The sequence below is a fragment of the Heliangelus exortis genome, chromosome 2 (genome assembly GCF_036169615.1).
Source record: "Heliangelus exortis chromosome 2, bHelExo1.hap1, whole genome shotgun sequence".
Lineage (NCBI taxonomy): Eukaryota > Metazoa > Chordata > Aves > Apodiformes > Trochilidae > Heliangelus > Heliangelus exortis.
The window spans coordinates 52,778,651-52,787,243 of record NC_092423.1 but is presented as its reverse complement, the minus strand read 5'-3'; positions in this window follow the sequence as shown (position 1 = coordinate 52,787,243).

The following is an 8,593-nucleotide window of genomic DNA, read 5'->3' as shown; positions in this document are numbered from 1 at the left end:
TATGCACAAATGTTTGTTTGGGTTTTTGTTTTTCTGTTTTAAGTAAATTAACTCACTTTGATTTTTCTGGGAGGGAAACTAAAGGCCCCTACAGCACCAGCCCCTCTCTGTCAGTGAGGGACCTACAGCAGGAAGTTAGAAATTTGGCACTTGGCCCACACATTAGCTTCAGGTTAACATTGAGCGGAACCATTTGCAGTTGATATGAAAAGCCTCATCTCTCCCCTGCACCCTGCTTCATCCTACTGCCTTGTCTGGATGTGGCACCTCTGGTGAATGCAAAGACAGTGTCAGTAAATGGGCTTGTCACATACTGGGACACAGCAGCAAGAAACTTGCCAAATGCATTGCTCCATAACAACACTTGAACTTTTGTTTGTCTCTCAATGGTGAGAAAGGAAAAGAAAAAAATGGGGGGAGGAATTTGACTTGGAGCAGCTCTCTCCGACCATTTATTTACCTTGTGTGCGTGCTTCATACTCTTAATCATGGGTTACAGTCATGGGTACACATAAGGTCTTGAGAGTCCTCAGCAGAAATCCCTCCACAGAGGAGCTGGCACATGGCATTTTTGCCTCATTACTTTTCTCATCAGATAACAACATAAAGCAACTTTGTTGGTGCTTCTGGAAACTGCTGCATTTCCCCACTCATCCGTGATGCACATGTAGCATGGAGAATGCTCCTCTGTTTCAACACCAAGCCCAGCCTTAGGCCAGACATCTGGGCAGAGGACATGGGCAGAGCAGAGACATCAGGAGCTACAGCACAGGGTGCAGGCAGCCAGCAACCCACTGGAAGATGCCCAAGTGTCTGTGGCACTTGGAAGTGCCCTAGATTCACAACTCTGTCATTGATGGTGAACATCCTTTGCACCAGACCTGCCTTGGGGTGTGAGCACTCAGCTGCACCTCCACACTCTGAGGGGATGTGAAGATGGACCCACTATGTTGAAGTTAGAAAAGGAGAGATGGGGAGGAGAGGCTGGGAGTGAGGAACTGGTCACACGGTGAGTTGCAGTGGTGTCAGGAAGGCAGTAACTCTAGCCTGCAGACAGAAAAGCAGAGGTACCTGCTCTGGTTCAAAACAAACATAGTCTTGGCACTAGGGTGACATCCCACGGTGACTTTTACAGGAATTTTTCTTAGGCCATTTCCTCTCCAGTATTGTACTCCTTGCCTCCTGTCTCACAGTGAAATTAACTCCATCTGAGTCAATTTACCCTACTCGGCATTTGCTGGCAAATAATCACAGCCAGACCCTTCAGTCCCAGATCAAATAATTTGGTCTGGACACCAGATAAAGGATGGGCTTCATCTGACTTTACAGACCTACATTTGGCTTCTTGGTTGCATCTCCTTTTACAAGCAAAGAAGAGAAATGGGCAAGATTTGCCTGACCTGTTATAGACAGTGACCTGGGGAGAGGATGACTCATATCTGTGCCTATATTTCCTCATATTCTTCTCTGTAAAAGAGCCTAGCGTGACTGGCTCAGATGGAGACATCTATGTTTAGTCAGATGAATCCCACCCAAAGTGGCTGCAGCTGCTGGAGGAACATGAGCTTTCTCATAATCGCTTCCCTTCCCCACAGTTTTGGGGAAGAGACAATTGCTTAGGCTGATGAGTCCTTGAAGGATTCCTTGAAAATTGCACAAAATCTGCTCAGAAGGATGTATGTCTGCTTGCATCAGGCCTGAACATGGTTCATCAGGCTGTGGAGGTCTCAGACAATAGGGCATTCAGAGGGCAACACAACCCTGGTGGTATCATGCTCTGTGCTAGCAGGCAGCCTGAACATGGAAAAAGCAAAGACAGTAACAGAAGGATCAATCAAGTCATCTCCTGGGTTTGGACAGCTACTAAGTTGGCCACATCCCAAGAGAAAAAACTTCCGCTCTGTCCCCTGGCTCCTACCCTTACCTCCGCCTTCCTTCTTTCCCTTTGCTTTCTTCAGTCATTTCCCTCCTGAATACAAACGTTTGGGAGGCTTATTTCCTTGCACCTGTTTCAGCTGTGATGTAACTCTGGTAATAACTCAGCCACTGTTGGATGGAAGGTTGCAGTTCTTTCTTGGTTTTTTTCTTATTTTATTTTATCACGTTATGGTTCTATTTAGAGATGGGCCGGGATCAGAGTTGTGAGAGAGGGGCACTGCCATGGTTTGGGAAGGTCTGGAGTGGGTGTCAGGCCCCTTCATCTCAGCTGCCTTCCTCTTGCTAAAGCACCGATCCAAAACCCAAGGTCCAATGCTGGAAAGTCCAAATGTAAGTTGCAGTGCAAATTGTGTAGCTGAGGCTTGTCTGAGGTTGTGGTGGGATGAAACAAAGTGCGAAGACTTAAATTCTGCTGTAACATGAAATATCTTTCAGCAGTCCTTGATAGGAAAGAACATAATTAAGGAAGGTTGGGAAAGCCAGCTGCTGCCTTGCCTTCCGGAATTAGTAAATGAGACAATGCAAAGATCAAAGTTAATGGCCATAACGTAGGACTGTGTCAGGAGTATTGCCTAGGTGGTCTTAATCTCTCTCTGCATATTTTAAGATCTCACTTCATTTAGTCACAAAGGAAAACACATTTCCTGGACCTGTTGACTAGATGCTTTCTTCAAAGTCATGTTGTGACCCCTCAGCCCTCAGTGTTGAAGACAAGTCTGTTATGGCCAACTCATAAGTTGGTCCTTTGCTGCACAGGCTGGCCAGCAGTGCTGATAGTGAGCTTGAAGGCTTCAGCTAGACTAAAGCAGCACAATCCTCTGAAAGCAATGCTGCTCAGTGGCAGAAGTAAATGCCTCTCCCAAGCTCAGTAAGTCCTCATGGAGGTGGCAGTCACAGGCAGGACCACAAGCAGGCCCCAGAAGGAGAGAGATGTGCTGCACCACTTCACACCTTGCAAAGCGTTAACTCCATCTAAGTCCAGCCCTTCAGAAGAAGGTGAAGAAAAGCCAGCAATACCCTAAAACACACTTCCTGTTTTGTGCTGGAGAAGAGAAGCCTCTGAACTGCTGTGGACCATAGCCTTTAAACTGAAGGCTGGGCACTGTCACCATCTCAGTACAGAGCTGCATCAGTGAGCAAATTGTGGGAAATGCATATTGTTATTTTTTTTCCCACCACCATGACAGAGAGGGACAGGAATGAGCATTCAGAGATTATAATCCCAATTAAACTTTAAATACTCATGCTGGAGAGGTTCTCTACTACAGTCGACTCAGGCATGTCTGCTAAGGTTACCCCACAAGGTGATTTTACTCCTGCCTGGTCAGCATTACGCACTGTTAGGAAGCAAGGTCTCATGTCACGGCTGAATTAGAGTAACTTTCACTGTCCCCCCACTGCAATGCTGTGATCCAGTGTCACAAAACCAAGCTCAGCCTTGCCTTAGAAAGGGTTGCATACTTAAACCCTTACATGACAAAAAGGATTTTATTTTCCCAGCCATCACATCGGTGATCCTTGGTGATCCTCCCTGGTGTGTTTCCCTGTTCTCACCAACATGTGGACACCTGGTGAGACCACCACCTGGTGCTGCTGCCCAGGGATGCTCCTACTGATGCTTCTGCCATCCTGGAGTCCCATTATTTACTTCTAGGTTCCCAGAGTCATCTGAGTCTTCTTAGCCGCACCAAACCAGCAGCTATTGTGGAAATAGTTACTACAATGACCCCATAATCCTGTTTTCAGAGGCAGTCTCCTGTCCTGTAGGTACTGCCTGAACTCTTTGTTCCCAGATGTATTACTTTTCACTTAGCTAAATTAAAACACATTTTCTTGGATAGTAACCATTCAGCCAGGCAATTCCGATCCCTCTGTAACAGTAAACTATCCTCACCATTATTTACTGGGCTGCAGGTGGACAGACTGTAACACTAGCTCTGCATGGGCTGCCCTCATTCAGCTCAATGGACTGTTGATGCTGTACACTAATGACAACTATTTTGGTGTCCAGGGAAAAGATTACTTCATAGTTGACCCTTTCAGCTGAAATATTCATCTCTTCTGAGATTTGGGAGTACATTTGGGATCACTGAAGGAGTAGCATCTTTTTCTCCAAAGTCTGTCTCCTCACTGCATGATAACAACCTCTCACTGCCTTTCCCTCTCCATTTCCTCTCTATGTGGAAAAACACAGATAAGAAAGAGAGAAGGAAAACAGATTTACTTCATTAGTTTCTGCTCCAAGTCATGCAATGGCAGAGATGCTGAACTGACATCAACTTTGTCCCTGTCCACCCCGTTGCAGCTGCATCCTACCCTGAGCCACGTAATGTAGCCAAATGGGGAAACTGAGGCAAAGGGAAGATGAAAAATCAACCTGTCACCTTCCTTGCTAATGCACTATAACTGCTGTGGTGAGGTTTCCTTTAGTATAACAGCTCCTGATACAGCGTAGGCAAGTTGAGGCCTGGGAGACCCCTCCATGGCAATTTTAATGCCCTAAAGCAATTACAGACAAATTATGTCCATTTTTTTGGTATTTTTTTTCCCCTCTTACTCTCTATACCTACAGTATATCCACTATAATAACAGGATAAATACTGTTACAGCACGAGTAAGGTCAGTAAACTTATTCTGAGAATGACTTGGACTTCATTCGGGGCAGAGCTGCCCTGCAAAACCATTGTTGTTAACAACTTAGGTCAGAAACTAGGAAGAAATTCTTTAATTTGAGGGTGATGAAACACTGGAACAGGTTGCCCAGGGAAGCTGTGGCTGCCCCCTCCCTGGAAGTGTTCAAGGCCAGGGTGGATGTGGCCTTGGGCAGCCTGATGTAGTTGATGGTGTCCCTGCCCATGCAGGGAGGTTGGTACTAGGTGATCTTTAAGGTCCCTTCCAACCCAAACCATTTTATGATTCTGTCAACTCTGGCTCAAGCACGCATGCACACCAGCTCTTTTACCTTTCCTGTGCTGTGTGGCCTTAATGGGCTGCAGCCTGCAGAAGCAATGACACAACTTTTCAGATCTTCTCCTGCATTATGGCCTGGAGGAGCTGTACAAATCAAGACAATAAATAAGTTATCTGTCATAGGTCAGAGCCCACTTCTGTTCCTGGGGTAGGATGAGCTGCTGGGTCAGGGAACTCGCCCTCTGTGACATCAGACTGAGCAGTTTTTCAGGAAAACTGCTCTGCTATGACCACATCTAAACCATAGCACTCGTAAAACACATGCAGCCTTATAGAAGGGGCTATAAACCAGACCACGCTGCATTTGCTTGGCTGCTGAGATGCATCATAAACGTGGTGTCTGTGGCTTACCACCTAGGCTCTTATCCCTTCATTTATTGAATCAGAGGGTTTTGTCATCATAGCTCATGCTGCAAAGGCCACCAGGCCACACACACACACACACACACACACACACGTACCTTTCTTGTGCACGTTGCCTAAATCCCATTGATCAATGACTTCCTGCATGGTTACTGGAATGCTGTGGGAAGAGGCACATAAAATTCCCTGCTCTCATTTAGCCCTCCTGTCAAAGCTAGAGAAGTCCTGGCCCAGCTTCAGCTACAAAAACATATGAAATGTATCAGCTGAGGCTGAAAGGAATAGAAACGGATGGCCAGTCCGGATATTGCTGCTATTCCACTGGAAGGTTTACTTCCGAAGCCAGTGTGGATGATTCATTTGAGAGCCCAGGTGCTCAGGCAGCCACCAGGTACTATGATAAAGGGGGCCAAAGCCAGGCTAAAGGCATATCAATATAAACCCACCTTCTATAGGCATAACTTCCCAATGGTTAAAGCACCACAAGAATGATGAAAAGTACAATTCATTTTCAAGCATTTGTATTTTATCTTTTTTTGGGGCTTCATCTTGGGCACTCAGGAAAAAGTAACCAAAAAAATGCATGAAGAGTGGAAGCCCTGCCTCGCAAAGGGCTTCCAGATTTTGATATCTGGCTTAATTTCAAACAAGAATGGAAAACAAAAATATTCACATGCATCTAATGGGGACCTGCTAAAAACAAAAAGCCAATGGAACAACTAATAGTTATTGAAGGCTTCGGTTTTATGGGACTCGACCTGAAACATTTCAAAGCAACCCAAGTGCAAAAGGTAAGATGGTCACTGCCTTAAGAAAATTGGGTTCCTTATAACACACAAACCTGAAGGCACATGAAACCTGGACACATGAAAAAACATTACTCATAAAAATCGCAGCCCCCACTAGAAACATACAAAAGGCACATGAAATTTTCACAGAATCAGACTTTCTGGACAGTTTTAAAGTTGTTTTTTTCTGTTCACATTGAGAAGTGCTTGCATGTAAACCGCTTCAGGGGACTGCTAACTAGTAAAAGAAAATATCGACAACAATTTCAGTTGTGATTGCAAAGTAGAAAAATGATAGAAATGCCTATGTAGATATGCAAATCTGTAAAATACTTGGGTTTGCTATTTATAAACAAAACATTTGTTTTTTATTTTCACTTACAAGTTCATGTAATTAAGGTACAGTCTTCCTTGGCTAGAAATATTTGTGAAAAGCTAAATGCAAGGCAAAGTATTCATAATATTCATATTCCACAGACTGATTAGTTTAATAGCATGTGTTGCAGAAGCATGTGCATCACCATCTTAGGAGGAAGCCTAGTCTGAAATCCCAAGTCTGTAGGACTGAATATTTTTGTTGTTAACTGTTGAAAGGTGGTACTCACTGGGACATTCACAACATCTTAGAAGCTTTATGTACAAAGATGTTCATTCAGAAATACACTTTAATAAACTGCTTAGCTATTGCCAGCCATCACCAAAGCTGTTTAGGTTCTTTAGGCAGGTCAAAAGAAAAAAAGGAGAAAAGCTTTAAAAAGGTTTCATCTCTGCTCTTTACTTTTTTAATATTATTGAAGTACTGTAACTATTTGTGTCAAAGTTATCCTCTGCATATAGATGTGTGCAGGAATTCCAGAGTGGGGATGAGAAAGAGAAGTGTGAAGAGATGATGGTGTTTGTGTTGTTGAATTCACATTGCAGCAGGAAGACCAGGTGGGGTGCTTTGCATCTCAGACCAAGGATGTTGTACATTCCAGGCTGTATTTTCTGCATGATTTTAAATTAGCAACTTAAGGCAAGTGGAGATGAATGTAAAATTTGGTATGAGTAAATCAAGCTGATTTGGTAACAAACTCAAGGAATTAACTATTTCTTTTCAGATATTTACATATTTGTCCTGGTTAATTCTGGGAGGTAGGATAGCTGGCAAGGGGAAATTAAATTAAAAATGGGATTAGCTTGGCTGAAAAACCTCCAACATGAGGATATTGTAACCCTCTCAGGAAGTGAGTCACCTTTCCAAGATTCACTGAGAAAAGAGAATCTTGAGTTTGGGTGACTGCTCTCATAGCAAAAACCCAAGAGGAAAGACAGGAAAGCTCTCAGGATCACTTGGACAAAGAAAAGACTGATTTCTTCCCTCAACAGTTGTCTTTTACACAGGAAAGGAAAAAAGTGTGTTGCTTGTTAAAAGTAATATGAGTTTGAGAAAGATGTTTTTGAGATCGTATTGGAACAGTGGTGAAACAGTCTAGAGTTTCTAAACCTGGTAGGGAATAATTAAACAGCAATTGCACACAGAAGGAGATGACTTTACTATGGACCTCTTTAAGACAGATAACAGCTGATAGATTCCTGGGATGGAAGTGGATGGTTGCACCAGGGTCATTAATTGTGATGTGCTCACATTCTGTATGGCCAGAGAGAGGAGATATGCAAGTAAGTAGTGATTGATGTGCCCAGCTGTAGTATCAAAGAGGTTTCTCCACATTTCTGAAAACTACAAGCCAAGTTAGCTAGGATTCAAAATCTAAATAGAAGAAACTTGAATGAAAATTGTGCCAGCATAGTAAAAATAAAAATCAAGCTCTGAGCTTGGATCTTAAGTTAAAAAATTACACAATTTTGTCAGCAACTAGAAATTACTAACTAAACAGGTGACAAAGAAGAAGGAAAAAGTGAAGAACATTGACATCATTGTGAAACGAAGTGATGCAGTGAGGGAAGCTATGAGCCTTGACGGAAACAGTCCTTCAGTGGGAACTTATTTAGGTTCCCCATATTTTGGAAGAAAAAGGAGTTTTAAAAAATCATTAAGAAAAAAAATAATCCTAGTCATGATAATCAGAATTTGCAAGACTGGTAATGTTGATGCAGAAAGGGCTGTAACAGTTACCTATTACTTCTGTACTGGAAAAGTGACAAGGAATTTATTTCATTTGAGAAGGCAAATTATCTTCCAGTCCATTAGGAAATGGCTAACTTTTTAAATTCAGCAGTGTCTTCTGATGCCTGAGAACTGTGCCAAAGGGGTCTCAAGAGGCATCCTGCAAAGAGTCCTGTTTCAGAAATACCAGTCTGTAATACAAGGTTGAGTTGTAGGTCAGCGGAAACCCCTCAGGGTGATATCCCTCTGTCCTGGGTTGGGAGTGGGATGTGGGATGGAGGAGAAGTGGGGGAGGAGGAGAAGCTGATCACTGGAGCCTTGCTCTCTTGGCCCTGGAGTGCTGGCTGCGGCTGCAAGCCATGACTGCCAAAGAAGCATTAAAAACCTGCCAAAAAACCACACAATAAATGGCAAAACTACATCTGAG